This window comes from Pinus tabuliformis, chromosome 4_1 (assembly GCF_031772625.1).
Source record: "Pinus tabuliformis cultivar Carrire ecotype Pingquan chromosome 4_1, CPIR1, whole genome shotgun sequence".
Taxonomy (NCBI): domain Eukaryota; kingdom Viridiplantae; phylum Streptophyta; class Pinopsida; order Pinales; family Pinaceae; genus Pinus; species Pinus tabuliformis.
The window spans coordinates 895,807,511-895,823,531 of record NC_142303.1 but is presented as its reverse complement, the minus strand read 5'-3'; positions in this window follow the sequence as shown (position 1 = coordinate 895,823,531).

Genomic DNA, 16,021 nt, shown 5'->3' with positions numbered 1-16,021 from the left:
CAACCAACCAAGGAGTTCCCCCTCGGGGAAATCCTAGTCCTTTCTCCTCCTGGGGAGATGTTGGTGCACCCCATATGGCCACATTGTCAGTTCCGGGATTGACAATTGGTTTGCCCGTATGGCTCTTCTTGACTTCTGTCGTTCAGAACCCCATGATTCCTGAACAATCAAGTCAGCAACTAAATGATACCAAAGTTACCCCCAACCCTCTACTTCGTCCAATTCTCCCTCTCCTCCTTCCTCTTTGCTTGATGAAGCTGGTAAGGCTAAAAATCAATTAACCGAGAAGAAGAAGGAGAAGAAGAAGAAAGAGAAGAAAAAGAAGGAGCCAAAGGCGAAAAGGGGCAACCAAGCATCGTCTAGCGAAAATCCACACACTGCACCGACCAGGCATAAATCGCCATGTGTCATTTGCAAAGGAGACCACTATCATCGAGATTGTCCTTGCATCCCTCGGATCTTAAGGGACGTCTCCCCATTTGCACAATCCAGTGTCGTCATCCTTTGATGATCATGTTGAAGGTACACCGTCAACTAGTGAAAGTGAAGCCCCTGGATAGAAAGGAAGATGTAAATTTCCTTGTAAATTGTGTGAAGGCGATCACGCCATCCACCGTTGTCCCTTCTTAGATGAGGCTAAAAGAGTTTTGGACGACCGTACGGTTTCACTGTTACAGCTTCCTCCTGGATATAAGAAGCTCTTGCCGAGTCCGTCACTAGTTGAAAATCCAGCTGACACTCCCTTGTGGTCGGCTGAAGCGTCTACCACCGAAGATAAACCATCTGAATCCACACCAGATGAAAGTCAAAAGGTCGAGGCGGCAGTTGATCCGGTCTTGCCTTCAAAGGATCCATCTTCAGATGATACAGTCATCGAAGAGAACAAGGATGACACCGTCCAAGTTCTTTTCGTAAGCACAGACTCCGATGAACATGGGGGCAGTCTACCAGTTCCTTTACCGCAGGAAGGAAGTTCGTCAGAGTCGTATCCAGCCATCTATTCGGTCCCACCTCCAAGCAACCTAGTTGTTTCCTTCGATTGGAATCTACTAGGCAGACCCCGCTTACCGGCTAGTGTACCATTTCGAATCATTGCTCAAATATATAGAATGGTCATGGTCGGTACCATCATAGATGAAGGGGCTTCTGTGAGTATCCTTTCCTCAACTGCTTCGAAAGCACTTGGTTCACCATCGCTTTTGCCTGAGATGAGAAATCTAACAGGCTTTGACAAAGGAACCAGTCGACCGTTAGGGATCCTTCCTAATGTGCCGATAACGTTGAGAAGGAAAACTATTCACATGAACATAATGGTAGTCCAAGGACCCCTGGATTATAATCTACTCCTTGGACGAGACTATATTTATTGTATGGGAGCCATTGTCTCCTCACTCTTTTGAGTAATCTGTTTTCCGCACGAAGGAAGAGTGGTCAAGCTCGTAGACCAGCTTTCATTCCCCGGTTCACACATAGCAAATAGTCATATACCAACCCTGAATGGTCTTTTCATGCAAGGAATGTCTCATCAATCCCTAGTCCGTCCTCCTGATGAATGCGAGTGATTAAGAGGATATGACTGAAACCCAGGGGGCATGCACCCTGGCCTGTTTCGACAGGAAAACCTTGGGTATAGGGTGGATTTCCGTGGAGAGTATATGACTGGCCTGACACACCCATCCATTTTGGAAAATTGGAATAGACCAGAATAAGATACCTCTATTAAGGTAGGCCTTTCCCGATAAAACAAATGTTTTGTCTACAAATTGAGGGGTAACCTAAAAAGGTAGGCCTTTCCCGATAAAACAAATGTTTTGTCTGCAAATTGAGGGGTAACCTGGAAAGTCCACTTCGCTATACCTGGGGGCATGCAAACCTTTTGGCGTGCAAGCGAAGAGCGACCATTTATTTTTTAAACTCATAGGATTGGTCGTTTCCTAACTTGCATAAAGAAAGGATGTGGGGCAAAGCTTTGAAATAATGTTGTTTTCATATATGAGACATCCTTATTAGACGACTGGATTAATCAAGCAGTTTTAACGCGGAATTCAAGCTCGTTGAAAAATAAACATAAGCAATGAGCAAATGTTCCCCCAGAGTTTAAGCTCATTAAAAAATGAACCATTCTCCAGTAAATAACCATTGTTAATGTATTACCATCAACCTTTGAAGCCTTGGTTGTGTTCTCATCATCACCTCCACTTTGTTTTGGCTGATCATTCTCCTCCATTTGATTGTTTACCCTTTTTGAGGAACAGCTGCGAAGAGTGATCCTGTTAGCCTTCCTTGTGACACTGCCTTGACTGGAAAATTCCAAACCTTAACTGGAATTAGCTGCTACCCAAATTTATCACTCGTTCCTCAATAAATGAGTCTCCTTTAAGCTCTTTTCAACGGACTCGTAAAATATGAAAAGATTACCGAGCAATTGGCCTCTCCAGCTCGTTAAAGGTACCGGAAGTGCTATCTCTCCTTTACATTTTAATCTTTTTGGACTTGAGGGATCATTACACAAAAAGATCGAGCGCTTGTTTTGTTCGGCTCGTTAAAAGTACCGAAAATTCATCCCTTTTGTATTGTTTTATACTTTTTCAAACTCAAGCGATTATATGACAAAAAAGGATTATTGGAGTTTTCTTTACGTCCCTTTTTCAGACTCTCTAAAATTGAAAAGGACCAAGTTATCCTTGTCGTTAAACTCATTAAAACCGAATAGCAACAAACTTGTCCATAGAGACAAGAAGGAGTTTCACTATCGCTAGGCTCGTTAAAACATAGCGATGGGTTTGCCTGAAGGGAAAATTATAGAACAAGCATATGTTATCCTCCTCAAGCTTCACAAAAATAAAGAGGTACTGGTCAGCAATCCTGGGGAAAATTTGGAAGAAAAATTGAAGAAACTTTATCGGTAGCAAGTCGCTCTTGAACATGACACTTTCACTCTGCATCCGAGTCGGGTTGGGTTGTTCCATTCACTGGTCACATCACCATGGTTCCGTCACACCATCCATATTGGGGGTTAATGCTACCAATCCATCATGTCAGTGTCACCGATATGTTCAAGAGAATTCGCTCAAAGAATTCACCTCTGTCTCACCCACTGCAATACATTCACGCTCCATTCTTTCATGACCGCCACCTTGAACCTTATATCACCAAATAATTTTCACCTCCATTAAAATCATTTGCTCTGTTCCGTGTCATTGGTGTGGGATTCATTAAGGACCTCCTATGACTAATCGCTTCTTGTCGACATCAGCTCATTATCCAAGAAGTCGATCTAGGAACAACCTTTTCAGTACTTTGAAGCTTTCATGCCTCAATGAAATGTTTCTCACTTTCGGCGACAAGTTTACATCAATGGCCTTCGACTGAAAGATTTTGCGTGGTGTTCGACGCCAAGTCCCTTATTCACACCATGTGAATTGTACTGCAGTACCTTGAGGGTCATCATCATTATCGGTGATTCCTCTAGCACCTGTTAACAGCTTAAATCGTTGGCTGGTAATCAGGCGATGTCTTTCCATGTTTGACTCCAGAACATCTCTCACATGGATCGACTTGTACTTTGAGTGAAGATTGAAAGAGATTGAAGACCCCAGATCTAGCTTCATCCATCCAGGCTGCGATATATATTCAGGAAAATAAAGACATCAAATGTACATCATTACTGCATAGATAATCATCCAATCCAAGGGATGATGGCTCTACCAGGATCATCAGTCTACACTCAGACGATTGTCTGTCTTATGTACATGAAAATGAAATTATAAAAGCTGAGCATGGGAATGCCCGCCTCAGCTAGATCATGAAAATATTATGAAGATAATGTATTGTATTGTATCTTACTACAGGTCACCTTCCAGCTTGAAAGAACTTTAGATCCTCATGATAAAGCATTTCACCCGACATCAACAGATTAACGAACTCATGCTTTAGGGGGCAACTGTTATAGACATTTTTGGGCACTGCAACCCCAATCATAAATGTCCGTAAACCAAGGGCTCTTAAGTCCCTAAAAGTGTTGTTCCAACCTCTAAAAGAACAAGGTTAACTCATTACATCTTCTCCCAGAAGTTCTACATGAAAAACTGCTAAGAATTGGTCAAAACTGGACAATCTCACTTGCTCCATGGTCAAAGTGTGCTACATCCCACCTAAATACACATGGTAGGTGTGATGCATCCTGAAAAGCCCTTCTATGGGGTGCAATGGGCGAGAGTGGACAAATGGCAGGGTCAATCTACAAGGTGGAGAATCATGGAATCTTCTAGAAACATCTCCGGTGACACTTGCCTCTCTCCATTCGCCCAGGGATGAGTAAGAGATCATCAATCTCCAAGTGGAATCAAGAACTATCAGAGAGAGGACACTAATCAACTCTCAAAAGCTGACTCACCCCCCTTGCAAACATCTATATATGGATCCCTTATCCCAGAGATCCAGAGGCTGGAATTCCATATCTTGTAAAGAAGTGCTGCTGATTTCTTGATGCAATATCATAGTGTTGGGTGATCTAAGCTTTTCATGAGGTGAAGAAGGGCTTTCTTGCTGAGAGGATGATGTTGGGTCAGAACAATTGGTTGTAATCCTCTTTGCTCTTTCTTGATGATCAATAAAGCTATTCAAGTTTTCCTCCACATTCTTGTATAATCGATGTTATGTGCATTTGTGTGGTCAATATATATCTATTCCTATATTGTTTATGATAATAGATCTATGTTCTTGGATAGGATTATTCTTCTTTGATTCTACAGGTGCTCTGTGAAACTGGGTAGACAAGGAAGCGAGTAGTAAAGATCTATCAGAAGGGAGAGGAATCGAGCAAGGAACCAAGTGCAAGATAGAGGTTGGTCTCCTTATTCCCCTCTTATCTATTTCTCATAAAGGAAAACGAAAGTAGTTTTAGTTTGTTTGTTTCTAAGGTAGCTACTAGCCTTAGTGGGACTAGCAGCTCTGCATAGACACTAGTTTTCCCGATAACACATGGCCACTTTCAAATGTTTTCCATCGTCTGAATCTATTACCTCCAAAACAATTCTAGGAGCATCATGAGTAATAGATAAAGAAAGATTTGAACATGAATAAAACGGACTATACCTTTCTTCCTACCTTCTCTCTCGAACTGATCTTCTCAAAACTAGACTTTGTGGCTCTTCATCTTCTAATTCTTGTTGTATTGTAGAGTATGATCCTTCCTCATTTAGCTCAAACTCTATCTTCTCATGTTCCTTTGGTAGGACTTCATGTTTGCTAACATATTTCAACTCTCTAAACACCACATCTCGGTTGTACACAACCTTCCTTATTTTTGGGTTCCAAATCTTATAACCTTTTAAACCATCCTTATACCCAATAAATACACACCTTTTAGATTTACTATCTAACTTGGATCTTTTCTCCTTTGGAACATGTACATATGCATTCCAACTAAATACACTCAGATGTGAAAGATAGGGTTTCTTATCAGCCCATACCTCATATGGAGTCTTATCCTCCAACGCTGATGAAGGTGATTTGTTAACCAAGTAGCATGCAGTCTCCACTACCTATACTAAGAATTCGTACCCTATCCCGACACCACTAAGAATTCTTCTTTCCTTTTCCACCAATGTCATGATCATTCTTTCTGTAACTCCTTTTTGCTGAGGTGTGAATGGAGTAGTATTTTGTTATGCAATACCACCCTTCTTACAAAACTCTTCAAATTCCTTGTTACATAATTTTCCACCATTCTATGCCCTCAACAGCTTGATCTTCTTATTTGTCTTATTTTCCACTAGACCCTTAAATTATCTAAACCTGTCAAAGACTTCAGATTTCCTCCTGAGGAAATATATCCATGTATTCCTTGATAAGTCATATATATATGATATATAGTGCACAGACTTACCCAGTAATGGAACTGACATAGGTCCAAACATATCACTGTGCACAATCTCTAATATCCTTTTCACCCTCTTAGCATCAGAGGGGAAACTCACTTGATTCTTCTTCCCATAGACACAATGTTCACACAAATCAAAATCCATAGAGAAATTAGACATACCTCTTACCATACCATTGGCATGCAATATTAGAAGGCCCTTCTTTCCAATATGCTAAATCTTATCATTCCGTAGCATGGTCTTTTCTCCAGAGACAACTGGGTTTTCTGCTCCACTTTCACGAACGTCAAAACTATTGCACACATCAATAATAGTGATACCCAAAAGCTTGTAAAGAGTTCCAATCTGAACTCCCTGCATCAATACTAGTGCTCCCTGAATCATCTTGCAGGTATATTTCTCGACCAATTTTTTTACACTTACATCATCCATCTTGTTTAGAGAAATCAAATTTCTCGCTAATGTCGGAATATGCAGAACACTGAGAAGCGTTCTAATCCTTCCACCTTGCAACTTCAGCTTAATTTTTCCACTTCTGATGATTCTAGCCTTTCCATCATCCTCTAATAAAACATCACCACCATCATATTTCTCATACCCACAAAACCGCTGCATATGGGCAGTGAAGTTAAAGGATGTGCTTATGCGAATCAACAATCCCTCGTGATCTACATGTGTGCTTGAAAAAGAAATACACATTCCCTCCTTCATTTGGGGTTGTTTTCGCATCTGCAAAAGGATCATCATCAGATCCCTTTCCTTTCTAAGGAGATTTAGATCTATATTCTTTTTTGTAGTGTCCTTCCTTTTCACATTTCCAATACACCTTTATAGGTTTTCCTAGAGATTTAGATCTCCCTCTAGATTTAGATCTCCCACTCGAGGACTTTTTTTTTTGTTTTGGTTCTGGGAGTGTCCTCATGTAGATAAGGCATATCCATGTTAGCTCTCCATATTTTTCTGTCTCATCTCCTCCAACAATAAGAATGAGACTATTTCATCAAACTTCAAGGTAGTTGTATTGATACCTATAGAAATAAGCAGACTATCCCATGAATTTGGTAGAGAACACAACAAACCGATGCACTTATCTTCATATGACATTTTTACATCAACATATAACAACTGGCTTACCACAATATTGAAGGCATTCAGATGATCCGTTACTGAGCCTCCATCCTTCATCTTGAGGTTATACAATTTTTTCCACAGGAACATTTTGTTCACTAGAGACTTAGATTTGCACAAAGTCCCTAACCTGTCCCAAAAATCCTTCATCGTAGCTTCCCCAAATATATTCAACAATATTGAATATGAGATACACAACTGTATTGTGCTCTTTTCCTTACGATCCAACTTTTCCGACTCTTCTGGTGATATTTCTATTGGTTTAGTACCCAGATCTACCATGATCCGCTGATCTTTATCGACCCACAAGTCCTCCATCTTGAGCTTCCACAACTCAAAACATTGACCATTAAATTTCTCCATCTTTATCTTTCCATTATTCGTCATCTTCTTTCACCACATGAATCGATCCAACAAATCTCCCACTGAATAGGTTCTACCATAAGCCCAAGCAAAACCCCTCATCAAAAAAGGCATCCCTTTGAAGTAGAAACTTGTATTTGATACCAAATGTAGGTTTTAACCCTGTACAAAAATTACATGGAAATGGATTCTTCAAACATAAAAATAAACAATGGCGAGAACAAAAAACAAATATACATAGATTTTCCCCCAGATCCCAAAATTAGGATTACCATATATATTTTTCAATATTTTCTTTTCAATGTTAAAATACATATATATAAATGTTCAATCATTCATAAACCCCAATCCATTAACCCTCGATTTGAACATAACCATAGTTCCCTCAAATGGATCTAGAATATACCATTGGCAGAAAACCATCATGCTCAAAACCGTGGGCAAGTATGCCCACGATCTCTGGTTTCACCCCCATCCTTGGGTCTTCCCAACTATTACTGGGTCCACATGAAAAAAAATCTTGGGGAACAACCCCAGAGCCCATGCAGGGGAGTGATAACCAATGGAAAATCCATGCAAAAAACCATGGGTAGGCATGCCCTCCATGTTTTGGTACTACCCCCATCCTTGGGTTTGCCCAACTATTATTAGGTTTGCATAAAAAAAGAAATCTTAGGTCGTTGTCCCTGGCACAACGTACAACAAGTGGAGCTAGTCATGGAAGGAAGATAACACAACGTACAACAAGTGGAGCTAGTCATGGAAGGAAGATAACAGACAGCCAACACTATAGGAAACCTTTTTGTTTGTTCAATTAAGTATGTCAAGCTAATTTTGGAGGCACATTACAATAAACTGGGAAGTAAATTCAATGCGTAGAATATAGTAGCAGTACTTCAAAAGTACTTCCTGTAGATTTTTATTATAGATTCAAATTGCAGATTGTGATAAGATAAAACAATTGACTTGAATCTACTCTACTTATCAGCGGAAATAAAAATTGATCAATGAAATCATGAAGAAGAAAAGGAAGAATTTCAATCACACATAACACAATAATTTTCTGGGGAAAGCCTTAGCTAAAAACTCCTGCTATCTGTATATTGTATTAACTAGAATATCTAAGAAGAAAGTATAATGATTTTTCAACCTGAACAATCTCTGCACAGGTACAATCTATTTCACTGATTCACAACCCAACTCAAGGAAATACTTAGCCAAATTTGTTGCATGCTAAGCCCCTACTTCCTTCCATTTTTCACTTGGTAATTAGCCCATATTTCATTTGGAAATTCCTCACTCATAACTACACAATCCATCCATAGGCCTTCCTACCATTGCATGCACCATTAGTTTAATTTAGGTGATTTTAAAATTGATAGTACACTGTCCCTTAACACTAATATCAATTAGGTCTTCCTCTGAAATGACATGCATGTGTTATTTATTGGTGAATTATCATTTATATGATTGATCATTTCATGTGAGTTAAATCCAATTTAATTCATTTGACCACTCACTAGTTCCTCCAACAGTTAGAACTAGTTTAACTAAGTTTAACTCAGTTAACCTGAATTAAATAATTAAAACTCAATAAGAACTCAACTTAGGCCCCTAAAACTTAGGGATCACTCTACATGACTCTAGATATACTTCCAACTTGAATTGATTGAGATAACTTAGTCAACTTAGCTTAATTAACTGTTACAAGTTGCTATGAAAATAGAATTACAATTTAATTCCTAATTTAATTCAAGGGAAAATCGAATTAGGATTTTATTCTTGTTATTTTTAACACTCCATCTCAACAAGAGGAGTTTCACTCCCTTTGTGAAACTTGAATTTTAATCTTCACAATTTCTTTGTCAAAATATCTGCATCCTACTCCTCTTTAGGAATGTACTCCATACACATGATTCTCTTTGGCACACAATCTCATAGATGGTGATGTCAGACATCAATATGCTTGGACCGATCATGAAAAATTGGATTCTTAGAGAGTTTGATACAACTTTGATTGTCACAGTAAATCATTGTTCAGTCCATTGGTTGACTAAACAACCCAACAAGGATCTTCCTCATCTAGATAGCCTCACAAGTTGCTTGACTAGAATTCATGTACACTGCTTCTGCTAAACTAAGTGCAACTAATATTTGCTTCTTTCTCTACCAAGAAACTTTTACTGACCCCCAGATGTAGTCTTCCTATCAAACGGACTCCCTACCCAATCTACATATGTGAAGCCTTGAAGCTTCACTCCCTCTGTCTGTTTGTACCAAAGATCAAACTCAGTGGTGCCTCTGTGGTATCTCAACAGATGTTTAGCTACCTTCTAATGCAATTTGGTTGGATTAACCATGGCTTAACTAAGCTAGTTAATTGCAAAACACATGTTCGATCGTGTGTTCACAAAATACATAAGTGAATCCACAAGCTGTCTATAAATATTACCCTCCACTAATTCAGCTGAAGTAACATCCTCCTTCCTCTGGTTACCTACTAGAGCTGTGTCCACATGGAACTTCTTCATTACCGTGATGGCATACTTTCCCTGAGAGACAAGTAGTTCCTCACATCCTTGCCATACTTCTATACAAAGAAAGTAATGCATGAGCCCCGAGTCCTTCATCTTAAACTCTCTTGCAAGGTCCTATTTGCAATATTTAATCATCTTCTCATCACCCCTTAGAATCAAATAATCGATGTATAAAACCATAATCAACAATTTACCTTCAGAAAAAATATGATAAAGGTTTGAACTTGTTTCACTTTTAGTGAAGCCCAACCAGATGAAATAACTGTCAATCCTGGTGTACCAAGCATGGGGTGATTTTTTCAATCCATACATCGCTCTCTTGAGTTTGTACACATGAAAATCTCTATTGAAGGCCTCAAATCCTTACAACTACTCAATATACACCACTTCCTTAATCACTTCCTTAATCATGCCATTGAGGAATGTTGTTTTTACATCCATATGATGTATATTCCATCCCATCTACACTAACAGTGCTAGAATAGACCTGATCGATGAGTACCTTGCTACAGGAGAAAACATCTAATCATAAACAATTCCCTTCACTTTGGAGAACCCTTTGGCCACAAATCTGGCCTCGTGTTTCTCCACACTACCATATGCTGCTTTTCTTACCTTGTAAATCCATCTGGAACTCAACACTGACTTGTTTGTTGGTCTTGGGAGCACCTACCAAACATTATTTCTGAGAATGGTGTCATACTCTTCAACCATGACATCAACCCACACTGGTTGTTTCACTACTTCCTAGAATGAGGATGGCTCAATATTTACACTCTCGCTTATCATAGGCATTTAGCTAATGTACTGCTATGGTGACCTCCTCTGCCTACATTATGATGTGGGTGCTCCCACACTCTCTTTACAATCATGTAATAATCAGTTAGACTCTCTGATGTGCTTTCTCCCATCTCTGGAAGTCTCTACATGAGTGGGTGTTTCCACTATCTGCTCCTCTTCATGTGGCTGCTCCACATCATCTTGAGGTTCCTCCTTTGGATCTAAAATATCCTCAACTGCATTTCTCAAGGGAATATCTCATGGTCTTCTCTTCATCAAACTTCACATCTTTACGGACCACTTTCATCCTATTGGATGGTAGGTAGGCCTGATAGTTGTGAGGTGTATCAATGTACCCCAAAAATATGCTCAATTCAACTCTTGTCTCTATCTTTTTTCGTGTGTTGGCTTGTTGGGGCCTGACCTAGGTTCAAATATGATTTAGCCAAACAAATCCCAACAATACTGGCCCTTTCGGCAACATTTCGTGCAACGTGGACTGAGGTCTCACCCAAAGTAGTATGGGAGGGTGTTGGAACCAGGTTTCCACACCTTGGGGATGTCTGATGGGTTCTGAACGTCCATTGTTTGACCCTTCACACATGTCGCTACGCACGTTTATCAGTACCTCGCAGCCAGTGATGCTGCCCTCTTGCAGTCCTACTTGGGGCTCGAACAATGTTATTACCCAAACCCTTGCTAGAAACCCAATATTAGTTGATTAACTTAGCTTATCTGTATGATTTCATTTATACATAGCAATATTTACCATTCATACAAAAGTGCATGGCAAATAAACAGTATAATTGCACTTGATATCAGACATGTAAGAACATCAGAATGAATACATGAAATTCAGATAAAACTTCTCTTTATTATTCTTCTTCCTTAGTTACAGACTCAACTCTGCCCTACACACTTAGCTGCAGACTCTACTATGCATCTATGCACTCAGCTGTAGAGCCTCTTCCTACTACTATGACCCAAGATGCTAGACTCTTGCTCTATGCTCGCTATCTTTTAGACTCCATCTGTTTTTCCACTTCCAACTTTACAACTTAGAGCCTTACTCTATTTATACAATCCCATGGTTCGCGGACAATGGGTAGGATGACACTACATTCAAAACTTAGGGTGGACAACCCTATGACTCTAAAATACAATTCGCGCTCCACACCCACAATTCATGAAGTTCTTACAATAATATTACTCAAAACTTGTGCTTTTAGCCCCAAACCATGATGTGGGGGGATTCGATGCCCAATAGGCCCCCAACACAGAAATCGTGACTTGCCCTCGAGTCACTGTGTCAGCACGGTGATCTTGGTGTGGAGTCCCTCCAACTGTTCACGTATGGCGCTAATGTCTACCATGCACAATGTTGCTACTTGTTGTACCTGCTGCATTTATTCCTCCATGTCTAACTTGTGTCCTTACATTTGTACCGACATCCGTTGCATATGTTTATAATCTCGCACCCTTGTCTCGCTCCTCAGGTTGCAAAGATTGTGCTTCAGTCAATTAGTCAGATAGCCAACCCACCCCTATAAGGCTTCAAGCGGCTGCCATTTACTTTTCCTAGGAAGGGTTCTCCATTTAGTTTGACTAGCTAAATCGCACCTCCATCTGTGACCTCCTTAACCACGTATCGTCCCAACCAATGCATTCTGAATTTCCCCATAAATGTTTCAAACTTACTATCATATAGCAACATTAAGTTGTTTACCTTGAAGGTGCGCAACTTGATATGGCAGACATGCCAGGCTTTTTCATGCTGCTTTTGTACCTGTTGATGAAATCCAGCCAAAAACCATTCTTCCTCAAGTTCTTCTAATTACGCGAGCCTTTCTTCCAGAGCTTCGCGGTCCGTCATGCCTGTAAGAATTGCTATTCGCAGACTAGGTACGATATATTCCGTTGGCATGATAGCTTCCACGCCATAAACTAACCTGAAAGGTGTCTGTCCCATCAGTTTCTTGCATGTTGTTCTATAAGCCCATAGCAAGGCATGTACGCATAGGTCCGAATAATTTTGGTGTTGATTGCATACTTTGGTCAGCTCAGTCTCCAGTATTTTTTTGAATGCCTCTACTATCCCATTAGCTTGTGGGTGGTATGGTGTACTTTTCTGATGATACACTTGGAACTATTCTGTGAGCACGCTGATGGTTTCATTCAGGAAATGTGTTTTAAGATCACTCATTAAGATTTTCAGACAACCAAATCAGGTCAACACGTTTTCAAATAAAAAATGCGTAGTCATGGAGGTCGTGTAGTCTTTGACCGGCTGTGCTTCCACCCATCATGTTAGGTACTCCATCGTGGTGATGATGTAGCATGCACCTGTCTTTATTTGGGGCTTGATCAGTCACACAAAGTCGATTGCCCATTTCTCAAATGGTTGCAGCGTCATTTATGGGTTTAACGGCATCTCATCCCTCTGCAATGGTTTCCCAGTCCTTTGACATATATTGCAAGCCTTACAGTGTGATTTTGAATCTTGGTGAGGGTTGGCCACCATAACCCAGTGCGAATAATCTTATGTGTGGTCGCATGTCCTGCATAGTGTCCCCCTGCAGCACCCCCATGTGCTTCCACGAGGATCTAGCTTCATTCGAATTCAAGTACATATCTTCACAATATCTCATCATTTCCCATTTTATATAGGTGCCCCGCGATGAATGAAAAATCCGCCGCACACACCACCAATTCCTTCTTCTATGGGATGGAGTATTCCTTTGGCACCATCCCTATTGTGATAAAATGGACTATATCTTCAATGTGCCCTCCTGCAACGTGGACCACAAAGAGCTATGCATCAGGTAGTCCCTCCTCCAAATTAGTGGGTTCCTCGCCCATCTCAATTTGTGACAAGTGATTCGGTCCTGCGTTCAGGCATCTCGGCCTGACTATGACCTCAAAATCATATTCCTGGAACAATAAGAGCCACCTACAGATGCGCCCCCCCAACATAGGCTTATTGACCAGGTATTTCAGTGCGGAATGGTCGGTATACATCTTGAAATGTCCTCCGAGTAAATAGTGTCGGTATTTTTGGAGCACGTACACCATCGCTAACCCCTCACACTCGGTGATGGAATAGTTCTTCTCTACTTTGGACAACCTTCAGCTTGCAAATGCGATAGGGTGATCCAAACCTTCCCTGCCCTCCTGTGTGAGGACTGCTCCCAGTGAGATACATGACACATCAAAATGGACATGAAACTCCACATCCCATTTTGGAAGACTAGGATTAGAGCAGAGGCCAATTTCCCCTTCAAGACATCCAAAATTTTCATACAATCGTCATTCTAGCAAAATGTAAAATCCTTTTTCAATAATTTTTCCATCAGCATGGTGATTTGGGCATAGCTTTTGATAAAATTTCTGTAGTATCCAGTGTGTCCCAAGGTAGCACAGTTGTTTAGCACTTCGCGGTGCTTCCAAATTTAGAATAACGGCAATCTTCGCAAGGTCCACCATCAACCCTTGTTTGCAGACCATATGTCCCAGCAGGTTTCCAAAGGGAACAAGGAATGTACACTTATTAAGGTTCAAGCAATCTGGTGTTGTTGACAAGTATCCAGCATCAAGCGTAAGCTTGTTACATGGTGCTTAACTAATCCAAAGACAGTCCAACCATCAAGATAGACCTCCAAGAACTTGTCAATGTATTCTTTGAACGCAGCCACCACGATGTGCGAAAAGATGGCTGGTGCATTCTTCAATCCAAACGGCATAATGGTGTATTGAAAGTAGCCCCATTCCATTGCGAAGGTCATTTTGCTCCTGTCTTCTGGCACGATCTTGATCTGATGGTATCCTGAGAACCCATCCGTGAATGAGTATGCTTCTTGGCTGCCAACATTCTCGAGTACTTCATCTATGAATAGTGTCGGGAATGGATCGTGTACACAGGCGTCATTCAACTTCCTGAGATCCACGCATATTCTTACTTCGCCCTTCTACTTTTTCTCCTATACTACCATAGGACTCACCTAGTCAGATTCTTCGACTGGCTCAATAATTCCTACTGTGAGAATTTTGCCTAATTCTTCATGAACCTTTTCGTTATATTTTAGATTCAAGCGGTAAGGCCACTGCTTAACCAACTTTGTGTCCGGTTTCAGGGTGATCTTCATCATCCCTAAATCACCAACGATCCCTTTTAAGTCCATAATTTTGGTTGGGAACAGGTCTTGGTATTCGCAGAGTAACTCAGTGACCTTATCCACCATGGCATCATCCCGATAGTCCCCAAGCATTGCATACTTCGGCTGCACCTCTATTCCAATGTTTACCTACATTGTTTTTAGCGACGTGGTGATGTCGGGATCCTCAATCGATGGTCCTCGAACCTCACGATAGCCTTCCATTTCTGGAATGTTAATATTTCATGGGTCTTCATCATCCTTCTCAACATTTACATTATAACACTCTAGTGCGTAGCTCAGTTGTGTCGCCCATTCTGGCTGAAGTACTTCTATTGGCTCCTGGGGTATTTTCAAGATAGTTGCTTTTACTGCCTGTAGTGCATCATGAACAGTATCCCACCAACGATCTTCAAACGTGAAAGTTAACAGAAATTCCTCACGCAATATATCCCATTCACTCATACCATGGTGAAGCTCCGTCTCAGTATACCAATTCATGGGTATGACTTGCAGGGTATGATAGAATAAATGTACCCATTCAGGCTCTGGCTCTTCCCCGTAGACCTTGGTCAATTTCGCGAGGTGTCCACATGGATCATCCAGCCAGTCATACTTGTCTACTAGTCGCATATGTGGTTTCCCAAATCATAAGCGCATCATCCTTTTGCTTCTACGCCAGTCCTCAAAACTTCTCTAATGTGTACCCCACCACCTTGCGGGCATCGCGTGCAGTGCCTATTTCAAAGCATCAAATCACTGTTGTTCTGGTACTGCGCTTTCAAATTTGTTTAGGAATTCATCCACCACTGTCAACTCATCATACATAGGTAGATCCCTTACCTCTATTTTCATGCAGCATAGTGATCTAATCATCATGTTGCAAATGAGCGTGGTTACATCATGTAACTAGTTCTACCATTGTTCTATTTCCTCATCTGAATCTGATGTGCAAGAGCTTTCACGCTCCCACGAAATCCGGCCATCCACTGTAGGATTCACCCAATCCTGTTCCCAAGCATTTATCTTGTAGATACAGTCTAGCTCATTGTCGCTCTTTTCGTGGAGCACTGGCTCTGTGTAGCGCGCTCCTTCTGTAGGGTCTAAAGGCACCACTACACGTAGTGACTTTTTCTCAAAAATCATTTTGCACTTCTTTAGATTTATTACTCCATTC